Source organism: Ictidomys tridecemlineatus, chromosome 7 (assembly GCF_052094955.1).
Source record: "Ictidomys tridecemlineatus isolate mIctTri1 chromosome 7, mIctTri1.hap1, whole genome shotgun sequence".
Lineage (NCBI taxonomy): Eukaryota > Metazoa > Chordata > Mammalia > Rodentia > Sciuridae > Ictidomys > Ictidomys tridecemlineatus.
This window is the reverse complement of record NC_135483.1, coordinates 188153623-188180904: the sequence shown is the minus strand read 5'-3', so window position 1 is coordinate 188180904 and position 27282 is coordinate 188153623. Positions and strand designations below refer to the sequence as shown.

The following is a 27282-nucleotide window of genomic DNA, read 5'->3' as shown; positions in this document are numbered from 1 at the left end:
TCCTGCTATATTAAAACTAGACATTTATTAGTTTAGTGTATCCCTCTAGGCTGCATAGTTTTTAAGAGCAGGGACACCAAATTTACCACCATATTGTGCCATAAAGAAGCTAAAAAAACATTTGAAGAGTAAGTGAATGAATGAATGAGCAAGTAAAGAAAGGAATGTTCACACAAATAGTTGGGAAAGTATTTAGAGAGAATTCTTGAAAAGCAGTTTGGTATCTGTCAGGTATCTTTAGGCAACTTTTTAAATGATGTTTCAGAAAGAGAAAACTGAGACGAAGGCAAAGGGAGAGATCTTGGGTAAAGGGCAGGTGGAAAGGTTATGTGAGTCCAGAGAGGGCACCTCAGATTAGACAGCTCCAGGCTGGAGATCTTGGACGCCTCCCTCCAATGGCCACGCGGTCACAGTTCCCCATCTCTCACCTTCTGCTTTTTCTTGTCAAACTTGAATCAGGCTCCTCTTTTTGCTACAGGCTCCTAAATCCCACTGGCCTCAACCCTGAGCAAGCAAAAAACTTGAGGAATGTGTCCCCTTATCAGCATCCCCTGGGAGTGGGCTGACCAAAGCAGGACACTTTCCTGTCTAGGCTCACGGAGCATTTCCCCCTGAATGTCCAACTCCCCCTGCAGGGATTCTGCTGATCTCTGCCTGCCCCTCCTTTCCCCTATAAAAGAACACCCTTTTTTCTGTTTGTTTTGGGGACACTGGCAGATTTCTGCGACCAGAACATTGTCCCTATTGCAGTCATCTCTCTTCTAAATAAAAGCTTCTTCCTAAGTCCAGATTCATTTTTACTTGACACCAGGTTTTTGCACCTAAATTTTATCACCTTCAAAGGGAAGACGAAAGAAAACAATGGGCTCCCCAGGTCCTTTCCAGGTTATGGATTTATGGGCACGCAAACTCCGTTGATCTATTTAAAACTCTAAGAGAAGGAGACTGAGTGACTTTTTCATTCAAAATATGCAGTATTTCTATAATATGGATTTCAACAATCCTGTAGGCTGTCTTACTGTGAAGAAACTAACAAGATACAGTATAAGTCGATTCCTTTCTTTTCAGGGACCACGGCAGCCTTCACAGTGGTCTATTGAAATTAACTGAAATCTGGGAAAGCTGGTCTCTGGGACCTTGTCTGCAGCAGATGAGGTCTCACTGCTCCTCGTGCATTCACACCAAATATCTGGGTGTGTTATGCTTAGTCTTTGGCATTCAAGACAAATTACGTGCTTCTTATAACCACCGCAGTGTTTATTATGTCTTTCTTTTAACAGTCTAAATCTGAAGCAACAAAATGTGTTTATGCTTTCCTTCTGAATGGCCTTTTGCAATGTGACGGCAAATGCTTCCTACAAGAGACAATAGGACTATATTTTTATTTTAATCAAATTCCACTTAGGACTTGATTAAGACCACTAATCAGGGGAACAAAGTAAAGTGCTCACTACTAATAAGCAATGACATACTTTCTGCTTTTGATTTTGTCTTATTTGGCAACATAATATAATAGGATGTGATTCGGTGGAGTTTTGACTTAATTTAGTTTCCACTCCCAATTTTCCTTGCCTACTTGAATCATCGGAGAGCATTTAAGCTACTTCTTTTTGAAACAACACACCAAATATTCTCAGGACTGTTCTAGAAGTGTAGCTACTCTACAAAACTATATGCAAGCATAACAAATATCACATCAAAGTATAAAATATTAAAAATTTAATGCTGATTAATTAAAAAGGTAAGAAAACAAGTTAAGGGGGCAAGGCATGCTGCTGGATGGACATGTGAAGCAGAGGACATCGCCCCTCACTTCCTGGTTATTTTTCTGAAAGCATTTCCCTTGACATAACAGTAAAGCAATGAAAGTAAAAAACTACTAACCTAGAATTTTATACTTGGCAAAATATTCTCCAAAAAAATAAAGCAAAATAAGGGCATTCTGGGACAAACAAAAATTTGGCAAAATTGTTATGGTTCACACTAGAAGAAATACTGAAGGGAGTTCTTTAGGCACAAGAACTTGGAATAGGATGGCAGCAATGCAGGAAAAATAACAGGAAGGGTGGATGCTGAGTAAATTGAAGAACATTTTGATTTTTAAAACAACAATAATAGTGTTTCTTCCTTTGAAAATATAGGTAAGAGCCAGGCATGGTGGTGCATTCCTGTAATCCCACCAACTCAGGAGGCTGAGGCAGGAGGATCAGATTTCAAAGCCAGTCTCAGCAAAAGCAAGGCGCTAAGCAACTCAGTGAGACCCTGTCTCTAAATAAAATACAAAATAGAGCTGGGAATGTGGCTCAGTGGCTGAGTGCCCCTAAGTTCAATCCCCAGAACACCCTCAAAATAAAAAAGTAAATAATAAAAATAAGTAGAATTAAAGTCTAGAACCGTGCAAAAGGAAGCAGAAGTCGTGGGTTAAAGTACTGCAACATCCCTGTATTGTCAAAGAATTGTTTAAAAAAAGTAGACTCTACTACTTCAAAAATACACAACTTAATCTCTATGGTAACCACTAAAAGAATAAAATTAAAATAATTTTAAACTTAATTAATACAACAAAAGGCAAGAAAGAAAAGAATGAGCCCAGACCAGGCAGGACAAACAGAAAGCCCCAAAAGAGATGGCAAATTTAAAAGCAAATAGATCAATCAGGTCATTAAAATGTGCCTGAACCATTTTCTCTAAGCACATGAAAAAAAAAAAAGTCAACTAAATGAACTAAAAATAATCAGAAACCGAATTATTTTGCTCTTTTATTAATTAATTCATTGGTTTGTCTCTATTTGTTTTTGTAGCACTGGGGATCAAACACAGAGCCTTGCACACACCAAGCCAAGCAAGCCTCTACCACTGAGCTACCTCGTCAGCCTTATGTGGCTTCAAACACTTCTTGAAAATAGGGGCTCCAAAAGGTTGAAAGCTGAAGGATTGGGAAAGCTATACCATGCACACACTAACTAAAGGGAAGCTAGTTTAGTGATCCTAATATCAGACAAGCAAACAATAATACAAGAGTGATTTGTCTTTTTTACTATGGTAAATTTAATAATGAATGTATAATGGTAAAAGGGTTAATCAATCTGTACATAATATCTTAAACAAAATTAAGCAAAACCTGACAAAACTCAAAAGAGAAATAAAAAAAAGTCCACACTCCTAGTTGGAGATATGAGCACATCTCTTTCAAGAACAGAGACAAAAATGTCAATAAGAAGACTTATCTTCATGTCCAATACATTCCCCACAAAGATGTGGATACTGCACTCAGTGGCTGCAGAGTAAACATTCCTATCAAGAGGACAAGGAATCCTGACCAGAACCAAGCTCCTACACTGGGTTAGAAAGTAGCTCTCAACAAATTTCAAACAGAATATGTATTCTGATAATCACAATGAAGCTAAAATCATTAACAAATTTGTGATTTTAAAATAGCCAAATGTTTTGAAATTTTAAAAAGAACACAGTCAACCATGAAATTATCGTCAAGATTAGAGAACAATTTGAAATGATTGATAGCGAAAATATGAAAATCGGAATTTATATCACATAGCTGAACAGTGAGAAGGAAGAAGCATAGAGCCTAGGATGCATTTCTTTTAAAAAAGAAAGAATAAAATCAAGTTACTTAAACATATATCACCAAACGTTAAAAGAGAATAGCAAATGAAATTTAAAGCAAAAGAAGAAAATGATAGAGAAGAGCAAAAAATTAATCAATAGAATAGAAAAGAGTATAATATAAATCAGAAAAATCAAATTAGTCATTTGAAAAGACCAATAACTGTGGGAAAGTCTGTTTGTGGAAAAAGGAGGGAAAACACAAGCTATTATATCAAGAATGAAAAAGAAGACACAATTACATATCTTTCAAATACTGAAGAGACAATAATAGATTTTATTACTAACTTTATGCCAATAAACTTGAAATTTTAGATGAAATGCACAAATCTCTGTTAAAAATCACAATTTTCTAAAATGTGCACAAGAAGGAATAAAAAGCCTCAAGAATCCTATTAAAGAAACTTAATCCTTAGATAAAAATCTTCACTGAAAGAAAGCTCCAGTCCACCTTGGCTTCACAAATAAATTATGTGAAATAGTCAAGTAAGAAATCATGCTAGTCTATATAAATATTTACAAGGAATGCTTCCCAGTTTGTTTTATTGGATAAACATAACTTTCTTGCCAAAAGCTGCTGCAAACATTCCAAGAAAAGGAAATTACAGGTTATTCTCTCATGAACATACGTGCAAAAACAGTAGCTGAACAAAATAGTAGCTAGTCATATGCAACTTTAGAGTTGTCCCTGTTACAACAGGGTTTGCATCTGCTGATCAAAAATTTTGACAAAAAAAAAAAAACGCATCTGTACTGAACATATGTAGATTCTTTGTTCTTGTCACTATTCTCTTAACAATACAATATAACAAGTATTTACATCATTTACGATGTACTAGGTACTATGAGCCATTTAGACACAACTTAAAGTATCAGGAAGATATGTGTAACTTGTATGCAGATACATGCCACTTTATATAAAAGATTCAAGCAGGGCTGGAGCTGTAGCTCAGTAAGTAGAGTGCTTGCCTAACATGTATGAGGCACTGGGTTCGATCCTCAGCACTCCATAAAAATAAAATGAAGGTATTGTGTCTATTTACTATAAAAAAATATTTAAAAAAAAAAGATTCAAGCATGTACAGGCTTGGATATCTTTAGAGGTCCTGGAACCAATTTCCCATAGATACTGAAGGACAATTGTGTATTTAAAAACAATGATATAGCATGGCAAGTTTGGTTTATTGCAGAAATACCACATTAACTGAATATCTGTAAGACAACTTATATGACTCATGAGATTGACAGAATATGGAAAAACTAAGTGGATATATCATGATCGGGTTAGATGCAGAGAAAACCCTCAGTAAAACTTAAGTCATTCAAGAATTAAACATAAATAAATAAATAAATAAATATCTTTTAAAAAATTAGAGATACCAGTCACAGTGGCATGTGTCTGTAATCCCAGTGATTTGGGAGGCTGAGACAGAAGAATGGCCAGTGTGTGGCCAGTGTATGGCTACTTGGTCACCATCAGTGCTCACGTTCAAGACCCTGTAAATAAAATTTTTAAAATGGGGTGAGGATGTGGCTCGATGGCAAAGAACTCCTGTGTTAATTCCCAGTACCATCCCCCCCTCCAAATTAAGAATAAAAAGAGGGAACTTTCTCTACCTGATCAAAAAACTATAGCACACTCAGGATGACACAGTGAAGGTATTTCCCTGAATCAATCACCAGAAAGGCAAAGCTACCTGCCAGCAACAGTGCTCATGTTCAAGACGTAGTGGGGACTCCAACCATTGAAATCAATGTACCCAACTCCCCATCCAAACATGTAAAAGAATAGCAAAGGAAAAATTAAATCAGGAGGATATATACAGTATAAGTACAAAATTGTCATTATTTCACATGACAAGTAATAGATGGAGACTGTTCAAAGGTATCTAAAAAAAATGCTTTGTATTTATTGTAAGTAAAGGTTTTTTTTATACATGATCAATACACAAACTAAATTATAATTCTATGTGTTAACAGAAAATAATTTTTTAAAAAATTTAAAAGATAACACAATTTATAATTAGCAACAATATTATTAAAAATATGTAAAACATCTACACAAAAAAAGTACAAAACGTTGAGGAGAAGCCATTGATAACTTTTTCCATGATGTATTTCAGAAGAATGGCAGGAAGAAAATCAGAATGAAGTGGTATTGGGAGAGAAGTTTTGGGGAAATTCAAGGGAATGTTCTGAACTATTCTGTGCCATCAACCATTATGCCTATTCTTGTACCAACACCACAGTATTTTGTTGTTGTTTTTTTAACTAGTTTTACACTACATCTTAAAAATGAGGTAATGGAAATCATCCAACTTTGTTCTCTTTAAGATTTTCTTACTTATTTAGGGTCTTTACTTTAGAATCAGCTTGTCTATTTCTTTAATAAAGAAAAAGGGAGGCTGCTAGGATTTTCATTAGATGGTTTTGCATCTATAGATCAATTTGGAAAAAATAAAAACTCAATAATGTTGAAAGTTGTTATCAATAAAGGTGCTGTGTCTTTCTTTATTCTTAAATTTCTCTTTGCCATATTTTGTAATTTTAGATCATGCATACACTCAACAGGGGCGATACCCCCACCCTCCACAAGCAGAGAAAAATGCTTTTATCATTATCATTGTTGTTGTTTTCTAGGTATAAAGAAAAGCCTTATAAATTGTAATGTAAGGCCACAAAACATGAACAGATATAACTCACATTTTATGGTGAGAAAGAGGCTTTCTCTTATAACAATGCCAGACATTAGATTTAGGACTGCCCATAAATCCAGAACGGTTTCATCTCAAAATCCTTTATTACATCTACAAAGATCCTTTTTCTAAACAAGGTCACATTAACAACAGGTTCAGAGAGTTGGGACTTGGGACTATTCAACCCACCACACCCCCAGCCCTTTTTATTATTTATTTTGAGACAGGGTCATGCTAAGTTGCTTAGGGCCTCACTAAGTTGCTGACTTAGAACTTGTGATCCTCCTGCCTTAGCCTCCAGAGCCCCTGGGATTGCAAATGTGTGTGACTGCACACACACATGGCTTCTTCAACTTTTTAAAGAGTTGTCATTTTATGTCTCCTGGCTTGCATTGAGGAATTAACTGTCATTATCATTTTTGTTTTCCTAAATATGATGATTTTCTTCTTCTGATTACTTTTAGATACTTTGGTTTTGTTTGAGTATGCCTACTTTTTCTTTATGTGAAGCTTCACTGATATTTCCTTATTGTTACCATGTTTTTTTTTCCTATCCTTTGATATTCTAACAGAAGTAGAGCTCTATCTTCCCCGCAAGATGGGGTGCAAACTATTTGAGGGCAGGGTCATTGTCCAGCCTGTTCACTAGCATGCCTCTAGTAAATTTGCCTTTGTTTTTGTTTCATGTTAAGCACTTATTAATATTCTTGAAAGAAAAAAATGAATTACTACAACATGAAAAAAAAACCTTTGGGCATTAAATTAAATTTAATTTAATCATTCCATTATTATAAAAGCACAAACTAATATTTTAAATACTTTAGAAAATATTTGTATTACTTTTCTCTAAATTACAGAGAAATTGGGAAATGCCAATCCCATAATTCTATAATACACAGCACATCCTTGATCAAATAACATTTCAAGGGGTTCTGTTTTAAATTATAGACCATCCCAGAGCTTCATTTGTATCTCATGCTAAATGCCCCATAGAACAATATAAATATGACAATTCTTTCCCCAAGACCTGTCCTTTGGATGATAGCTCTCTGTCTTCACGGAGATCATGTGGATGCCACTGTGAAATGACCCAACAGAGCTTCCAAATAAGATTTGATACAGTATAACTTCGTGTCGTTTTGGGTTCCTTAGAAACAGCTTCTGAATTTGGACTAAAACTCTTAGGATTCAGTGCCTCTCCCACCCTGCCGTCAGAACAGTGTCTTTATTCTGAATTCACCACATGTACTGGTCTTATTCAACACAAAGTAATCACTGTCAAGCTGTTTAAGAATCTGCACAGATTACGTAAAGATTTCAACAGGGAATGATTTGCATGCTAAAAGGAAATCTGCCATTTGATTTAATCTGGGTTTCGAAAGCAAAAATCCAGTAAAACATTTGTTCAAGGGAAAAATTGTTAGCTAAAGAAATATCTGAAATTAAAAATCCTATTTGGGCCACCTGTCACAGTCAATGCATGACCCCTGGGGTTATTTTGGAGGTTTTGCTATGTTTAGTTGATAATTATTTGCATAGAAATAATGCATAGTCATCAAATAACAAAATCTTAGAATACTTGTATTTATTTTTTTATCTGAGGATTTTTGGATAGGACAAATAGTAAAAACTTTTCATTTGACTTCATATTTGTAAGTAGATTCATGTTATAAATGTTTTGGTTCAATTACATGGAAGAACTCTAAAAACATCTTGACAGGTTACATTTAAAACCCCAGTACAATTATTTAAAATGAACTGATTGTTAGACTTAATCAACTGTGAAAGGAAGTAATTTGTGGGTTTTCCAGAAAAATAATTATCTTTTACTCATTTAGACAACCAATGATTCAGTGATCAGATTTCCAAATAACAGAATTTCAACACATTGAGCTCTTTCCACTTACTGAAATGTCCAACAAGTGACTGTTGAACCATATCAATCTTAAGTAACATTTGTTGTTCCCTGGTTCCAGAGTATTTAGATTATTTGGTTTAATTTTTAAGTGGATAACTAGTTTTAAGCTCATTATCACAATACATCTCATCCTGTGGAACAATAAAATACAGTTTACCCTTATTTCTTCTATCCCTGCTAGAAGATCTTCTAGAAGAGTCAGCAAAAGCCTGAGCTTCCCCAGCAGAAAAAGACCTGAGGAAGAGCACAATTCACTGCGTGGGGTTTAAAAACCCTCACAAGTGTTAAGCTCTTTTGTGTTCACAATGTTAGGTTTCAGATTGCAGTTAATCTCAGCGTGGAATTTATTCTTTGGTGTTCAAAATCGAGACTTTCATTGCTTTGCTGATTCAGACCACCATGACTTCGACTGTGGTTGACAACCGAGGATGATCTAGTCAGCACCCAGGCAGGAGCACAGCCTCTGTGCTCCCACTGACACAGAGGCGTAAGTTCAAAACTCTACACACACACACACACACACACACACACACACACACACACACACACAGAGAGAGAGAGAGAGAGAGATATGCTACTGCTCTACAATATATAAATACAACTGTATGTAGTGAATTATGCATATATGCACACACACACACTTTTTAAAGTCAGATTTGAGATATAATTTACATGCAGTGAATTCACACTTTCTTGTTCAGTTCTGTGATTTTGAGCAAACATAACTGTGTAACCACCATGAGGAAGATAAAGAACAGTTTTTTCACCCGGAACGATGCTCTCCTGGGGTCCGGCCATCAACCCTTCTTCTCCACCCCAGACGCTGGCAACCACGGATGGGTTTTCTTTTTTTTTTTTTTTTTTTTGAATTTTTTAATATTTATTTTTTAGTATTTGGCGGACACAACATCTTTGTTGGCATGTGGTGCTGAGGATCGAACCCAGGCCGCACGCATGCCAGGAGAGCGCGCTACCACTTGAGCCACATCCCCAGCCCCACGGATGGGTTTTCTATCCCCATCATTTGTCACTTTAGAATGCCATATTAATGGAATCGTATCATATTTGGACTTTTATTTCCGGTTCTTCCATTTAGCATAATGTCTTCAGTGGGATAATTCTATATTAAAAAATATAAAGATGGTGTGGTTATCAGACATCCTGTTTCTTAAGAAATCTTTTCTTTAAACAGGTGACTTTTCACTGAACAAGTGAGAGAATAAATGCAGAGTACAAGATAGAGCCACAAAGTCATTCCGGGGGAGTAGTTCTCAGCCCACAGTGAAAGGTTTTTTTGTTTTTTTAAACATTCAATCTCATTAAAGCTTGGTTCATAATGTCCATAAACCTACTAAGTCTCATGGACAAAATGGTCAATCCTACCTACTCCTTAAATAGTCAATAAGAGTGTTTAGTATATTGAACTATTTTTATTAAAACAAAAGGTAAAAATAAATAATTTTTTAAAACCCGAAATTCACACCAGAATATTTTTAAAAATCTATTTTATCCTCACGCTGGTTCAATAGGAAAAAAAGACAACTTCATTTAATAAATACTAAAACTAAGATTCATGTAGACTCCATACATTTTGAGGTCACAACAAAGCAACTGTAACTTTTGAAGTGAAGTTAAATTCCTGAACTGTTATGTGGCTTGCAGTTTGCTCTCCAGTTTGTTAGAGATCATTATGAGTGTGGTATGATGGAGAAAGAACAAAGCTGGGGTCAGTAAATTCCCAGGCTCCATCTTCATGTTTATCACTGACTTTTTAGAAACTTTTCATTTTAAAAAATTCCCAATGACTATGAAAAATAAAATAGAATAGTGCCAGGAAGGCTGATGTTCTTGTCCTGCAGCTTTTACAATGACCCATGTACAGCCAGACTGCTTCCACCTGTAACTCCCATGAAATTCCTCTCCCCTGTCCCTGGATGACTTTGAAGTAAACCCCAAAGGTATAATCTTCATAAGTGTCTCGTTTTCTCATCAGTAAAGCAGCAAGTATAGGGCCTACGTCCTGAGTTCTCACACTAGGTTAAATGCTGGCTTCTGAGACTCACAGTCCTGTCCCCACAGTGTCCTCAATACATGGGCACAGCTTTCTCTTTTCCAATGGAACAACATCTGTACACTTAAGTCAGCAGTTAGGATGCACCTACATTTTCTAAGGACTTTTACATTAATCATCTCCAGATATTTCCTTTACTTTCCCACAAATCTATTATGTCTTCGTTTGAAATGAGTGAATTTCATAATGGAGTTAGGCAAGGCAGGACTAGAGATGAAAAGGACCCATGCATCCGTCACCTTTTATGCCCCTGTTCTGTGTAATCTGTCTTAAATGTCTTCGCTGTTGACGAACAAATACATTTTAGTCTTTTGTCTAATTGAAGGGGATGTCACACAGGTATGGAAAGCTGGGGGAGAGGGGGATCTAAAATTTAACAGAAAAAAAAATCCAAGCTTTATTTTTTTCTATCCCCAAATAGTTCAAGAACTCCAAATCTCTTTTCCTTCCCAACCAAGAGAAATACAGACTTTTTAAGGAACTCCTCCCAAATTTTCCTTTGTATCTTCTGTCCTATCTTCTATTCTCTGCTGACATCTCAGCTCTAGAACCACTTTTTATTGAGTTCTTCCATGGGAAGTTATTTTTAAAGCTCAGCTCCTGAAGAAGGGACCGGGTCAGCCACGTGCCAAAGCAGAAACTGCAAAATTCAAAGTCATAACAGAAGACAAATGCTAGTCCTACAAACATTTCCCTGAAAAAAAAAAAAATATATATATATAACATATTATTTATATTAAAAATCCCCGGTTTTAAAAAGCAGCCAGTGAAACAACACATCATGTACAACCACAAGAATGGGATCCAGTTTAGAATAAGTTATATTCCATGTATGTATAATATGTCAAAGTATACTCTTGCCATCATGAATATTTTAAAAGAACCAATTTTTAAAAGCAGCCTTCTTAAAAATTGATATTTTTATCTTTTTATTCTAATTTGTTATATATGACAGCAGAATGCATTTTACCTCATATTACACATATACAGCACAATTTTTCACATCTCTGGTTGTACACAAAGTAGAGTCACACCATTTGTGTCTTCATACATGTACTTAGAGTAACGATGTCCAGAAAAATAATTATCTTTTACTCATTTAGACAACCAATGATTCAGTGATCAGATTTCCAAATAACAGAGTTATTGGAAATCATTCCACCATCTTTCTTACCCCCATACCCCCTCCCTTCCCCTCCATTCCCTTTGCCCTATCTAAAGTTCCTCCATTCCTCCCCATGCTCTGTCCCCTGCCACCATCCCCATTATGGATCAGCATCCTCATATCAGAGAAAACATTCGGCATTTGGTTTGTGGGGATTGGCTTACTTCATTTAGCATAATGTTCTCCAACTCTATCCATTTACCTGCAAATGCCATGATTTTATTCTTTTAATGCTGAGTAATACTCCATTGTGTTTATATACCACAGTTTCTTTAACCATTCATCTACTGAAGGGCATATAGTTTGGTTCCACAATTTAGTTATTGTGAATTTTGCTGCTATAAACGTTGATGTGGCTGTGTCTCTGTAGTATGCTGTTTTTAAGTCCTATGGAGTATAAACCGAGGAGTGAGATAGCCGGGTCAAATGGTGCTTCCATTCCAAGTTTTCCAAGGAATCTCCATACTGCTTTCCATATTGGCTGTACAAGTTTGCTGTCTTAAAAATTGATTTTTGATAGGAATGCTCGTATGCTTGAGCTAACCTTTGAAGAGCAAATAATATGAAAGCAAATTGATTAAAACCCCCCAAATCTCAATCATAAATGTCTGTTGATCATTGATTCTAGGAACACAATGCCAAAGGCCACTTTAAAAGGTTGGAATCTAAATAGTAGAAAATATAATCGGAGCCAGTGATTTCATGACACAGAGATTGGTCAAGCAAAGGCTGCTTGGAGACACCCTGAAGTACTTCTCTCATTTCTCAGTGTTTCCCAAACTGGTCTTGGGATGTAGGCTGCTCATGATTTCCCAATTTCAGGAACAGGACGATCTTAAAAAGAGGTTTCAAGGCACATCTTCCAAAACAAATGAGATTAGAGGGAAAGGCTCCTGAGAAAAGCCAAAAGGAGCATTTTTACCTCATCTAGAAAAATTTGAGGAGTAGTTTAGTAGTAAGTACACAGCTGGTTGTGCAAGGAGCCATAGCCATGAACTGAGGCATAGGAAGTATGATATGCTGATGACCTAAAATACTTTGGGGGAGACTCTACAAAAAGAGATGAGTATTGGAGGTGATGGGTAAATAATCAACCACACAACATCTCAGAACAGTTAACTTTTAAAAACAATCCTTCAATTAGGTAAATGAAGTCTAACACTCCGCAGGCATCATGGCAGAACACCCAGACATGGGTTACCCATTATCAGATCCCTCCACCCCTTTCCGTCTCCTCAGTCGCATCCCCCAGTTTGCAGACAGACATTTGGAGTGGAGAACAGAGTGAGAGAACATCAATTCTTGACCAAGGGAGTTCACAAAAAGACCCCTCATTCACTCACAATCTCTTTGCCTGCACCCTTCAGTCTCCTCCAAGGGACTTGAAATCTAAGATACAAAAAAGCAACTCTTGCCAATTTGAGAAGTTCGCATGAAAAAAGAAAAAAAAAAGTTGGCTGTGCACAGTGGCGCCTTGAACTCATAAAACCCACACACTGTGTGGCTCCTCTCTGGCGTCTTCTCTTGGAAAGCCAATGACCCTTCCTCCCCAGCTCTGTGGCCTGCAGCCCTGATGCGCAGCTGCTCTGGGACCAGCTGATGGACGGCCCCTGGTTGCGCGCTCCATTAGATGATCCAGCTAGGATAACTGGTACTTTGGTCTACATTTAATTAGATAAAAGTTAGAATCATGAAAATGGATTTCTAGTTATAATTCCCAAAGGCTTGCTAAGGACAGGAGCACTCTACCCAGAAAGATGACCTCACCAAAAGTAAAACAGGATGTTATTGTTTTAAGTGTATGAAATGGGTATTTGTTTGAAGTTTGTAAAGCCTCCCATATATCAGAATTATTTTATTGATTGATTGTTTGATTGATTGATTGATTGATTGTGGGGATTGAACTCAGGGGCACTCAACCTCTCACTGAGTTGCTTTTGCTGAGGCTGGCTTTGAACTCTTGATCCTCCTGCCTCAGCTTCCCAAGTCACTGGGATTATAGGCATATGGGACACTACACCCAGCTTATTTTATTTTTTAATTGGCATAATATTGGCTCTGAAATATGGGTTATGCTGTCCTAATCAGATACTTGCATACAATGTGTAATGATCACATCAGGGTAATTAGCATCTCTGTCTCCTCAGATACTATCATTTCTATGTGTTAGGAACCTTCGAGGTCTTCTAGTTACCTTGGAAATGTATAATTTGGTGTTGCAGGCTAGAGCTGTCCTGTTGTGCTGTACGAAATCGAGCTGCCTCCTCACTGCCCACCTCTGCTCTGATGCCATTAACCACTCTCTCACCATCCCCCTCCCAGTGGACACAGTCCCCCCGGGATGCCGAGCATGTGACTCTGGACAGCCCTGAGAGCTCAGCTGAGGGGTTTCCTCATCATGAGCTCACACATGGCGTGGGGTTTGCCACTGAAATCAAAACTCCAGGTCACTGAGGAGCGGGCAGATGTACTGAGTCCGTGGCAAGTGGCTTTTCCTTATGTACCTGGCTTATTGTTCCTGCTTCGACCTCTGAGGACTTTTCCTAGTTTCCTACCAATTCAGCCATTTATAATTACATTTAAAAAAATTGATATCAATGAAATTTAAGTGTCTTGTGGTGTGAGATAGTTCTGATATTTAGTTTTTGTTGTTTCTTAATGAAAGTAAACCTTTCTTCTTTTAATCAATTTTAAAAGGCCTGTTGCTTCTATTGAAGGAGATTTCCTAATCTATTCTTTTTAAAAACATTTATTAATATGTTTTAAAATGCCAAACAACCCCAAGTACCCCCTTCTCCTTCAAGCTCCCGCTCTCAGTACTATTCCTCCAGGTCACTGCCTTGAGTCCATCTCCATGAGAACGGAAAGTGGGAGAAGGATGTGATGTCTGAATGATCAGGACCCCAAATTCACTGAAAATCCACATAAGTTTTGTTATTTTATTTGATAACAAAAAGCTGGTCTTCAACTTCAGCTGTTCTTTGAGTTAAAACATTAAAATAGTTTATAAAATGGTGGAACCTGAGACTGACAGATCACCCCCTGCCATCTCCGCTGAATGGTGAATCAGAGCAAAATACGGGATTATAGGGGAGGAAACCTAGACAAAGAAGACTAATTTGGAGGGAGTCTGAGGAATTTACCGGAAAAATTTGCTAGTAAATTTGCCTTCATAAACCGATACACAAAATTCTGGAAATCTATTTCTACAGGCTACATCTGTCTAAGACATTTTTTAATTTAGTTTAAAGTGGTCCTAACTGGCAACGTCCTCAGGTGTATCGAAGGCAAATAATTTCTAGAAAACGCCCCCAACACTAGTATCAAAACACTGCCACAAGCCAGGCTCCATGACACATGCTGAATGTAATCCTAGCAACTCAGGAGGCTGAGGTCACAAGTTTAAGGGTCACAAGTTTAAGGACAACCTGGGAAACTTAGCAAGACCTTGTCTTAATGATTAATAATAATAATAATAAAATAATAATAGGGCTGGGGATGTAGCTCAATGGTAGAGCATCCCTGGGTTCAGTCCCAGTGACATAAAAAAAGAAAAATCAAATGAAAAGTATTACCACTGATAAAATTCTGCTCAATTTGAGCCTAGGATTTTTAAAAATCCAACATCATACAAGAATATAGTGCTATATACATGTGAACTGAAATAATAAATAGAATGATCAGAGATGGAAGGAACTGTTTTTAGCATTAGAAAGTAAATATGTTTAATAGGTTTACATACAGAGGAAAGTAAGAGTAGAACAGGATACATCATAAATGATCATGAATATTAGGAGACAAAATAAAACTAATCAGAATTAGAAGCTTGATAAACATGTTCAGAGCAATTTAGATTCACATAATGAGAAAACTATGAAACTAGAAGAAATCACCTAGATTTACAACTCAGAGCAGTATAAATGGGGAAAAAGTATTATCATACATGGAGAATGAAGTGAGAAAGTTCAGCAAGTATCTATTTAGATATTTAACTCTCTATTTAGAGTTACTTGAGTGGAAGGGGACAGATAATGAAATGTCCACTGGAAATTCTGAAGAAGATATAAATGAATCCTCAGAGTTAGGGGGCCTAGAAATCTCCAAAAGGAATACCGAAAAGAAATTCCTCTCTGACCACACGGTAGGGAAACTTCACAATACCCCTCCCCCAATAAAAAGAAAGAAGGGAAAAGGGAAAGAAATTTTTAAAAAACAGGCCAGAGGGAATAAAGAACATCACCTAGGAGGAGTGACAATTAGGTTGGCAAGTACCTTCCCACCAGGGTACAGTGGAAGCCAGGAAGACAGTGGAATAACATCTCCAAAGAGTTGGGAAAATTATTGCCAGCCTGAAACGGGGCATCAAGAGAAGACCAAGTTAGAAATAAGAACAAGATGAAAACATCTTCAGATCAACAGAAATGGAGGCAGTGGTATCACTAGCAAACCCAAGCCTCTGAAAGAGGCACTTGAGGAAGGAGGACTTACCCCAAAGGAAGGCACGTGAGGAGGAGGAAACCAGAAGGAAGCTAAAGATGCAGGAAACCAAGCAAACAGTGGCAAAGCAAAACAGTGATGTTTATATTTTTATCTTGAAAAGTTTTTTTTTAAATACTAACATACTGGATAATGTGTTCAAAACTAAAGATTTTTGTGCCCTTCCCGAGAAGATAAAAATGGTCCATAAGTTACTCCTAGAGTGGTACCATTTTTTGAATATGGCTCCCAGAAGTTCATGTGTTAGAAACCATGTTTATGCAAAAAAAAAGTATTTCTTATCCTTTTCAACTTTAATATGCTTTCATGTCCCTATTGTTCTTTGAAGGATTTGGAGATTGGTAAGTACCAATGGATTTGAAGGTGCAAGTTACCATCAAGGAGGAAGAAAATGTAGTGGTTTCTCAAAAATAATTAAGAATAGATTACAAGTCTTGATAATTCTTATTTATTTTTTTTTTACAAAATGCTCCGTAGAGTTTTTTAAATATGTCAAAAAAATTGCATTTAGATAAGCATCTTAAAATATAAAGTCAAACTACAGAAGCAGCATGACAGGTTTTCCTCTGTTACCTGAAAACGTTTTTAGAAGGCAATCCCCAGAACTCCAGAAATATTGTAGGGACATTGTTATTTAGCTTACAATTAAGATAACTCATTCAATGAGAAGTCAAAGAATTTATGTTCTAATTGCCATCTCTCATGGTGCATTAAACATCTAGATTTTTTTTAATTTCTACCTTTTCTTATATGTATCCCCCCCCCATGTTCTTTTAGGCACTTAAACATATTTCTGTTTTTGTCAGTTTTTTTTGCGCTGTGATCAAAAGACCCGACAAGAACATTTTTAGGAGGAAAGTTTATTTGGGGGCTCATGGTTTCAGAGGTCTCAGTCCATAGGTGGTCAGCTCCATTCCTCAGGGCTCAAGGTGAGTCATAACATCATGGCAGAATGGGTGGCAGAAGAAATCAGCTAGGGACCTGACACCAGGAAGCAGAGAGAGAGAGCCACTTACCCTGGACAAATTATATACTCCAAAGCACGCCACCAGGGACCCACCCCTCCAGCTACACCCTACCTGCCTGCAGGTACAACCCAGTTAATCCCTGTCAAAGGATTTATGCATAGATTATATTAAAAATCTTATAATCCAATCATTTCACCTCTGAATGTTCTTGCCTTATCTCACACATGAGCTTTTGGGGGGATACCTGACATCTAACATGAATTTTCCTATTTAGCAGCAGCTTCGTGGTTAGAAATTTAAAAGTCCCTCAAGGACACACTTTTCGTTGTATTTATTTATTTATGGTTTCCTTTTATACTTTCTCCAAGATCTCTTCTGCAGTTGTAGAGGTCAAAAGCTTCAGCTTGTGTTCACAATATTTTCCACCCTTATCCAAAACACAGCACTCTTCCTGAAGTTTTAAGACCCTGCAAAGATACCCACAGAGCTCAGCGGTAGCCTCTCCCTTTGACAGAGGTGCTTCAATCATTACATTTATAGAATCACTTGTCAAATCCGTTAGAGAACTTCTTTTGGAGTCCGGTTTGGCATGGATTTGGTAACTTAACCAACTGCCACGTAGACCTAAGAGAGGAAGTGATTCTGGCTTTTACTCTTGTTTGGTAAAAGCCTTCTTAGGCATCTGAGCACCAGAAGGGTGCCCAAAAGAGGTCCAAGTGGCCAGTCCTGTCCCTGGCTGCCTCAACCCCCTACTGAGCTGCAGCATCTCCCTGGAGAGATGCCATAAGGTGACCCAGTGCTGAAGGGTGCTCTGCACCTGGACATACAGGAGTAGTGGGAGCACTAATAGAAACTTAATCTCCAAATCATATGTTGATGGTATTTAAAGGTAGAGCACTGGAAGGTAACTAGGTTTAGATGAGGTCACTAGGGTGATGTCGCTTGATGGAATTAGTGACTTTATAAGGAGAGAAAGAATGAACTAAGCTGGCACACTTGCTTCATGTCACCATGCAATGACCTTCCACCATGTTATGATTCACCATGCTCTTGGACATTCTAGACCCCAGAACCATGAGCCAAATCAACTTATATTATTTGTAAACTCCCTGGACTCAACTATTTTGTTATAGTAATAAAAAAATGGATCAAGAGAGTTGGGGTTGTAGCTCAGTGGTACAGTGTTTGCCTTGCACACAAGAGGCTCTGGGTTGGATCCTTAGCACCACATAAATAAGTAAGGGCATTGTGTCCATATACAACTAAAAATATTTTTTAAAAATAATGGACTAAGAAAGGTGGCATAATTGGCAAGGAGAGAATAGCTTGATGGAATGAAGTCACTAATTCCATCAAGCGACATCACCTTAGTGACCTCATCTAAACCTAGTTACCTTCCAGTGCCCTACCTTTAAATACCATCCACATAGGATTTGGAGATTAAGTTTCTAATTAGTGCTCCCACTACTCCTGTGTGCCCATGAGGCAATGAGGCAAATAAAATACTTTATCACCATCATCATTGAGGATTGTTTGTGTACAGCAGTAGTAAAAAGCAGACTGTTTTACTATTGCTTTTCATCAGTTTTACTAATGTTTTAAAGTTCCCTACAGATCATTCTCCCACTTACTGCCTGAACCCAGGGCAGGTCACTCCCACCATCTCCATTGTCCTTGACACGCCAATGCTTTATTTAAGATGTAAGTATTTCAAGTGTAACTATTAAAAAAAATCAGAAGTATGTGATGTAAGCTATATACAGAAAAAAATAAAATATCTACTATGGAAAAATATTAACACAAGAATCAAGAAAGGAAGGGGAAATTAAGGAGCAAGAAAAATAGAAGGGTAAAAAAAATGAAGATACATCAATTATCACTAAAATAGCAAGTGAACTCTTACATTGAACTTCCAACTTACAAGAAAGAGAGAAGACATAGAATTTATTCAATGACATCCATGAATAGAATTTAAAAAAAAAAAAAAACACCTGAATCTGAAAAACTACAGGTTTTTTTTTTTTTCAACAAACAAAATGCAAGGAGAAAAGAGACACTGGTAGTTCCTTAAGAGAACTGTCAATCAATGGCAATGTGTGAACTCATTTGAATCCTGATTCAATAAAGCTAAAAATACTCTGAGACAATTAGGGAAATTTGATTGCTGACTCGACGATATCAAGGAATTGTTTGTTGTGGTTTGATTATTAAACTTTTTTTAATCCTTTTTTTTCCTGTCTTAGTTCTCAATATTTATGTGATTTTTCAAATACCACTTTTGATTAAATCAGAAAGATACAAACATTCACCTACTAGCCAGACTTAGTATCCACAATTTTGGAGTTTCTGAGTCAAATTTGGTCTACATGTAATTTGGAATATTCCTTCTCAAATACATTTTGTGACTCAGTAGTCATATTAACTGCTGTGTTTTTTCACACACGTGATCTTATGAATCTCTTAAACTTATTTTAACACTTTGAATTATTACATGCATAGAGAAAGGTATATAAAACAAATGTACTGGTTAACCAATAGCGTAACAAATCACTATAGCAGGTAATTATAAAACAAATATTTCAATTCTCACACCCAAGAAAGAGAACATTGCCACTACCTAGAAACCTCTTATTTGTTCCTAATTACAAATCTAGTTTTATCTTTTTTTAAGAAAAAGCATATGTAAACAGTAGGCATTCTGTTCTATAAAAGAATGTTGCTTTGGCTAACAGTAGGCTTGAGAGTAAGTAATTTTTTCATCCCTTTTAAAAACAAATTTTTGAAAAAGTTGTTTCCTGGGCCTTATCTTATAAAAGTGTAATTTGTTTTGATTTCAGTAATAGGTAAACAACATAGATCAGGGCAGATCTAAGTTTTTAAGTGATCAATATGTGATAACCATGATTATTATACTAACATTGTATATCAGCACAAAAAGTTAGAATGAATAATCATATTTAATTCCCACAAAGTGAAGCAAAAAAAAAAAATCAAAGGAAATTTTTCAGCTAAATTTTACCATGACATTGTATGGAATAAATATCATAACAATTTCAATTCTTCTCAGATTAATTTAAAAGTTTAAAATTCAATTTGTAATGGCCAGTTTTATGTATCAACTTGACTGGGCTACAGTCCTCATTTACTCAATTAAGCACTAACCTAGGTGTTACTGTGTAGTATTTTGCAGATGTGAGTTCATAATTAGCTGACTTTAATTCAAAAAGATAATCCTACAATATCTGGGTGAGCCTGATTCAATCAACTGAAAGATCTTTAAGAGACAAACTCAGGCTTCCCTTAAAAGTGAAAACTCCATCTGTGGAGTTTTGAACCACCTCAACAGTCCCTTAATCAGGTGAGTCAAGAAATAAACCTCTTCCTCTATATATCCTACTGGTTCTCTTTCTCAGGATGAACCCTGACTGATGTAGATTTTGGAGGCAGTCATGAAAGAATCTTACTAAGTTTTCTGAACTGTTTCTGGTTTTCTGGAATTGGTTAACTAGTCTGGTTATATTTAAAACCACAGTGAATCTATTTGCAATGTTAAAGAGGGGACTAGTAATCAGGGCATGATGTGGGTGCAGAGACACCAAGGACTGCCACAAGAAATTGTGCACAGTGAACAGACTAAATTACCAAAGTGCCCCTGGAGGTTAAGTCTGAAATCAAGGTGCTGGCAGGACCACGTTCTCTTGAAGACTCTACAGGGAGGGTCCTTCCTTGCCTCTTCCTAGTATCTGGTGGCTGTCAGCAACCCTGGACATTTCTTAGCTTGTTGACAAGCTAAGAAACGTGTCAACAAGGAACTAGAAGAAAGGAGAAGGATGAGGTCAGGGACTTTGAATTCCCTGTTTAAGGACCACATTAATGACTTAAAACCTGCATTTGACCTAAAAGAAACTTTTATACCCCCTAACCATGAACTTAATATTCTGAAAAATCAAACCCCAAATCTCATCCTACAATGTAAGTTGAACTCCCAGCCTTGCTGGGAGTCTTGATGTCAATAATAGATAATATATTAACCTTCTGCGAAGTACCTTATAAAAAAGTGTGATTTGTTTTGATTTCAGTCATCTCTCATGAAGTCAGACATTGATTGGAAAGGAGCGGAATTGTGACAATTGGAACAGAAACAAGGCCACTCCTATAGAAGCTGGGAATAGCTAACCCCCAAATTCTGCCCCGTCTTCTCTGCAGCAGCTTCAGCTCTTTCAGTTACCTGCGGAGGTTAGCCCTCCTCCACCTGAAGGACCTGCGGTGGCTCCCTGGGCTGTTCCTTTTCCAAGGACCCTACATTATCCCTGCCTCTCTCTTGGCTGGAGACTTCAAACTACATTCAAGTCCCAGCAGACTCTGAAGGGAGAGCTACAAGATGTGACCCATGAGGTAGTGCACTCCTCACCCAAAGAACTGTGTGACCTTTCAAGCTTTATGAAAATAAATTGGGAGAGCACGTGTAGGAAGGGATCTTACACATTGTAGAAGGGACGCGTTGGATCAGGCCAAATTTAGTAACACAGGTCACCTAATTAGATACCCTGGATTCAAGCCAGTTGTAGAACTACATTTTTAATTCTTATATTTGGTTAAATATTTTTTTTTGTAAAAACAAACCCAACCAAACCCAAATAGGCTTAGTCCTGCCATTCTATACTATATTCAGATCTTGATAGGAATGCCCATGTTTGGTATGTGGGGCTGCAGCTCAAGGACTATGTCATATTAGATCAATAAAATAGGGACTGTGAATCTTCTAGGGGTAATGCACACTGAAAGCATGAGGGAGGAGGGTATTTTGTATAGACAATGAATGTTTCACTGAGGGAGGGGTTTGGTTATCATAAGGCCAGCCATAGTGTGTGTTTGTTTGTGTGTGTGTGTGTGTGTGTGTGCTTTTTGTTTTGTTTTTGTTTTTTAATATTTTTTAGTTATACATGGACACAATATCTTTATTTTGTTTATTTATTTTTATGTGGTGCTGAGGATCAAACCCAGTGTCTGACAGGTACAAGGCAAGTGCTCTACCGCTGAGCCACAATCTCAACCCTTGTTTTGTTTTGCTTTTTTTGCTTTTGTTTTTGTTTCTTTGGTACTGGGAATTGAACCCAGGGACACTCAAACTACTGAGCCAAATCCTCAGCCCTTTTTTATATTTTTATTTTGAGACAGGGTCTTGCTAAGTTGCTTAGGGCTTCACTAATTTGCTGAAGCTGGTCTTGAACTTGTAATCTTCCTGTCTCCACCTGCAGAGCCGCTGGGCACAGGTGCCACTGGGCCCAGCTGGCCATAGCTTCTTATGTGACCCTTTGCTTGAGATGCTACCATTACAAGTAATTCCAAGGGTTTTCCTCAAAATAAAACATCCCTCGAGTTTCAAAACACACAAGGATTCATGTGGTCAAACAGAACACAGGAAAAAAGAATACTTTTTATGTGCATATACTTTATTAGAAAATTTGGTTATTATTACATAATAACTAAGAACATAAAGGAAAAAAAGAAACATTTATATAGAAAAGGAAAAGTAGAACAGAGGGGGAGGTGAAGACAGTGATCACCCACCCAAGGGAGCGCTGGGAATAGTAGTCTCATTGAGCAGAGGTCAGAGGTCAGTGACTTGGGGGTCACTCAGGTACCAGGATCAGGTGTCCTGTGGCATTGAGATGGTTCCTATTAGTTTGGAAACTTTTCAGCCAGAAAGACTTCAAATACCAAGGAAAACCAGAGACACAGTCCAGGTGCAGAGAGAGATTGAAGAACAGGAAGGAAAGGACGTAAGTCTTACCCAGAATGGCTGCTGGTGGAGCGGCTGGCGGCCGCCTAGCAGCAGCACTGCTTCTGGCAGCAGCACTTCTGCTGGCAGCAGCCCTTCCCACAGCCGCAGGAGTGGCAGCAGGTGCGGCGGCAGCACACCCTGCGGGTGCAACAGCCACCACAGCCACAGCAGCCACAGCAGCCACAGCAGCCACAGCAGCCACAGCAGCCACCACAGCTGCCACAGCTGCCACAGCTGCCACAGCTGCCACAGCTACCGCAGCTACCGCAGCCACCGCAGCTACTGCAGCCACCGCAGCCACCACAGCCACCACAGCCACCGCAGCCACCACAGCCTCCACAGCCACAGCAACCCATGTTGTCAGTAGAGAGGACTCAGGTGCAGAGAGGAGGAGACTCAGGAGAGGAGAGGGAGGTCTGGAGCCCCCTTCTGCTGGGCGCCCTTAAGTACCATCTTGGGAAAAGGAAAAGGGAAAGACCCAGGACTCGTGATCAGTGCTCACTTCCTTGTTGTTGTTGCACTTCCCACACTAAGATTGTCTAGGGCTCTCCCTTGTTTACATCCTGACATACATTGTTAATGCCCTTCCCTTCTCTCAGTCCTGTATCTGTTCTCACCAAATTCTGTTGATTCTGTCCCCTTAAAAGCTGCAAAACCTATTCACACATCCATAGTTCCACAGCAACCCCACCCAGGTCAAGCAACCCCTGAGCCCTTGCAAAATCTCCCTCTGATCCAAAGACCAGGCAGAGGGACTAGGGTCACTAACCTGCTGGGTGTGGTGCTACACACCTATCGTGGACTCAGCCACCTGGGAAACTGAAGCAGGAAGATCACTTGAGCCTGTGAATTGGAGATTGGCCTGGGTAAAATTGCAAGATCCTGCTGAAAGAAAGAAAGAGGAAAAAAAAAACATGTTTTCTGGGGGTGTAGCTCAGCTGTATCATGGTAGAGCACTCGTCTAGTATGTGTGAGGGCCTGGATTTCATCCCTAGCAACACACACACACACACACACACACACACACACACACACACACACACACACATCACCACCACCACCACCACTAATCAGCCTAAGGACTTCCAGCATTTCCTCTCACTCAATTTCTAAAAACAGTTTACCAAGCTGGGGAAACAGGCCCTGGGTAGTGAGCCTCTCACAAACAGAAGAGTGGAGGGTCTTGCCTGCTACCAAAGGTCTGAGCACTATCCCTTGAACTCCCCCTGATTGACAGATAAGCTCCTGCATGAGGGCACCTGAGAACAGCCCGCTAACCTTCCCATCTGTTTCCTTGTATTTTTACAGTTTCCTTGTGGATCACCAAGTGCCAAGCCCACCAGGATCCACGGGGTTGATCTTCAGTTCAGAGCAGTAAACTGCTCTCTCCCTTGTCAGCTCTTCTCCCTCCTGACTTCTGGACTGTGTGTGCCACAGACAGAGCCCAGATTGTGCCATCTAGAGGGTCCCGGTCAGGCTAGTTAGCACGGAGGTATTTTTCTCACATCTCAGTTGATATCATCCAATCAAGGACAAAAGTGTCTTCCTCACCTAAAGCAACATGTGACAGGAATTGCACCACTAACATGTAGACTTCAATAAAGATTTATTTCTACTTTTAAAACAATCCTTAAGGCCTGGGTGTGCAGAAGACAAATCACAATGGTATGCTTCAAATGAAGTGGTTAGTGAAGGAGTAAATATTCCACCAGCAGATTCCACTTCTTGATAAGGGGGTGATGGCATCTGGCCTCACTAGTGACTTTGACTCCGTTGGCTATTCCTATTCTCAGTTGCAGTGTTACTTTGTGTGTAGGCCCTGAAGTCAGGGACTGAGCCTTAAATCTCACTCATCTGCATCTCAGCAGCTCACAGCCCCTGGGCCAGGGGCTCCAGGCAATGCCTGTGGTCAGTGAGCCCTTGCCCAGAGCTCACACACTAGGTCTGCGTTTTCCAAGCCTTGTGGGAAGAGAGAGAAGGCTGCCATTACTTTGACAGTCTTGTCATGCCTCTGGATCCCAGAATGCTCCCCAGGAACCGTTATGCCTTTTTTGTTTGTACTGGAATGTAGTTTTAAGAAACAATAAACAAGGGGCTTGGGTGTGGCTCAGTGGCAGAGCGCTTGCCTAGCACGTACGAGACGCTGGGTTTAATCCTCAGCACCACATAAAAATAAATAAAATAAAGGTATTGTTTCCAACTACAACTAGAAAGAAAGAGAGAGAGAGAAAGAAAGAGAAAAAGAGAAAGAAAGAAAGAAAGAAAGAAAGAAAGAAAGAAAGAAAGAAAGAAAGAAAGAAAGAAAGAAAGAAAGAAAGAAAGAAAGAAAGAAAGAAACTGAGAACGTAAAGAAGACAAAGACATCTGTGAAGGGAAGTCATTAAGAGCTGCTGAGATTCTTGCTTGCACATCAGAAACGAGGAAGGGGTTATATGCTCTCTTTCTTCTCTCCCAGACTTGGTACTTAAACCCAACTCCCTGCAGAAGAGAGCACCAACTCTCCCTCTCCTCTCCCCCATCCTCCCTCCTCCCTGCACCTGAGTCCTCTCTGCTGACAACATGGGTTGCTTGGCTGTGGAGGCTGTGGAGGCTGTGGAGGCTGTGGAGGCTGTGGAGGCTGTGGTGGCTGCAGCAGCTGCACCACATGCAGATGCTACCGGGTCGGCTGCTGCTCCAACTGCTGCCCCTGCTGCCGTGGCTGCTGTGGGGGCTGCTGTGGGGGCTGCTGCAGCACCCCTGTGATGTGCTGCTGCCGCCGCACCTGCTGCCACTCCTGTGGCTTTGGCTCCTGTGGCTGTGGCTTTGGGAAGGGCTGCTGCCAGCAGAAATGTTGTTGCCAGAAGCAGTGCAGGATGCCTCTGATCCTGGGCAAGATGTGCAGGGACTTTCCCCCGACCTCCTCACCAGCACTACCTGTCCTCCAGCATCCTGAGACTTCTCCCCCTGGCCTGTGACTTAGCTCCTACATTCTGTGTCACTGTGTGTCCACTTCGGTGTTTTCTGTCCTCCTATCAGAAGAATTTCCTATCTAACAACAAACAGCCTACACAAGGCTTGAGACAGCCCAACTCCTGAAGGAGCCCATGTCACGTGTCCAATCCAAACAGAATGTGGCCCCACATACTTTCTGATGTATATGGTTATTTCCTTCCCATTTTTGTGCTTTTATCTTCACTTTTATCTTGTGCTTTTTCTCTCTGTATTCCTAGCAGTCAATGGCTATTTTAAATTTTTTCTAGCAAAATATAAATTTATCATTAAACACTTCCCTTTATCTTTACTTTGGTATGACCATATCTCATATCCTAAAACATCTTGATCCTTCTTAAAAGGTCTTTGTTGAGCTGGGCACACTGGCACATGCCTGTAATCCCAGCAGCTCCCCAGGCTGAGGCAAGAGGACCTCAAGTTCGAGGCCAGCCTCAGCAATTTATAGAGACCTTCAGCAACTTAGGAAGACTCTATCTCAAAATTTTTTTAAAAAATTAAAAGGGATGAGGATGTAGCTCGAAGGTAAAATGCCCCTGGGTTCAGTCCCCAGTACCAAAAATATCTTTGTTGGATGACAGTGGTGGCAGAGTCATCAGTGACCCTGTGAATAGCTCTCCTGCTTCTGCTGTCCATGCAGTCCAGGTAGGAATGTAAGCACAATACGTGAACATCTGGTTACATCTGTCATCTGAGTTCAATTTTGAGGCAGGTGTTTTGGTTTCAGATGGTCAACTTCTGTGAATGCATTCAAAATCCTGTTCCATTCACAGTTTAAAAATTCAAACAAAACTACAGAGAGACATTGCTAGGGGCATTCGCTTTTGGCCTAGAGGGAAGATTCTCAGGGGTGGCTACTATTTTGCTTTGTCCTCCAACCCCATCCCTCCCACCCCCGACATAAATTCAGCCAGCCATGCACATTTAGAACCTTGGCATTATTTATTCATCTCTTCAATCTCCCTAACTACACAATTAACGCCATCGTGTTGTGCTAAATGGGTAGGCATCCATGAACATGGGATGGATCTGAGTTATCACTATTCTCTTGAAGCAGCCTCTAGGCTCACTACTTGTCTTCAATAGAATTACTATTTGTTTTTTGTCTACACCAATCCAACCATACTTAGAGTACTGATAAGACTTGGTTTTGTTAAACTGTGATTTATGTTTTTGTTCATTTTTTTTCTCATTTTTGGAGGGTCCTTGATCAGTCCCACAATCTGTGTTCTTTTGCCAGACTGGGGATTGAGGGTCCTGATAGAACAGCCTCTCTATTAAGATAGGATCTATTTCTTTTATACCTAAGAGGAAACTATAGACTGTAGTTACCCTCCAATAGCTATCAGTCACACTGGTGACTCAAATGGAAAGACAAATGATATTTTATGACTCAGACCATGAGTTGTCCTTGAAAGCATTACAAATTTTCAGAAGAAAATGGGTTGCTGTCAACAAGTGTTCATTGAGAGATTCTCAGATACAAAGCCAGGTCTGGGGACCTGAGGCAAGTTCAACGATGCAGCAGACCTGCAGCCGAGTGCCTTGGGTGGGAATGGTGTGCATAAAG

General features: G+C 39.0%; 1 protein-coding gene across 2 annotated transcripts in view; it reads left to right on the top strand.

Annotated features, from left to right (window-relative positions):
* LOC101978683 (thiamine transporter 2) overlaps positions 1-24936 on the top strand; it is a 32600-nt gene extending 7664 nt beyond the window's left edge. The window contains exons 1-3 of one of the 2 annotated variants that reach the window (XR_013424346.1): positions 17487-20297; positions 21019-21334; positions 24033-24936. The gene's annotated coding sequence lies outside the window, so the exon portion shown is untranslated. Of the gene's footprint in view, positions 1-17486; positions 20298-21018; positions 21335-24032 lie in introns of those variants that run through there. The other variant, XR_013424345.1, reaches the window with a different exon arrangement.
* The last annotated feature ends 2346 nt before the right edge of the window (positions 24937-27282 follow it).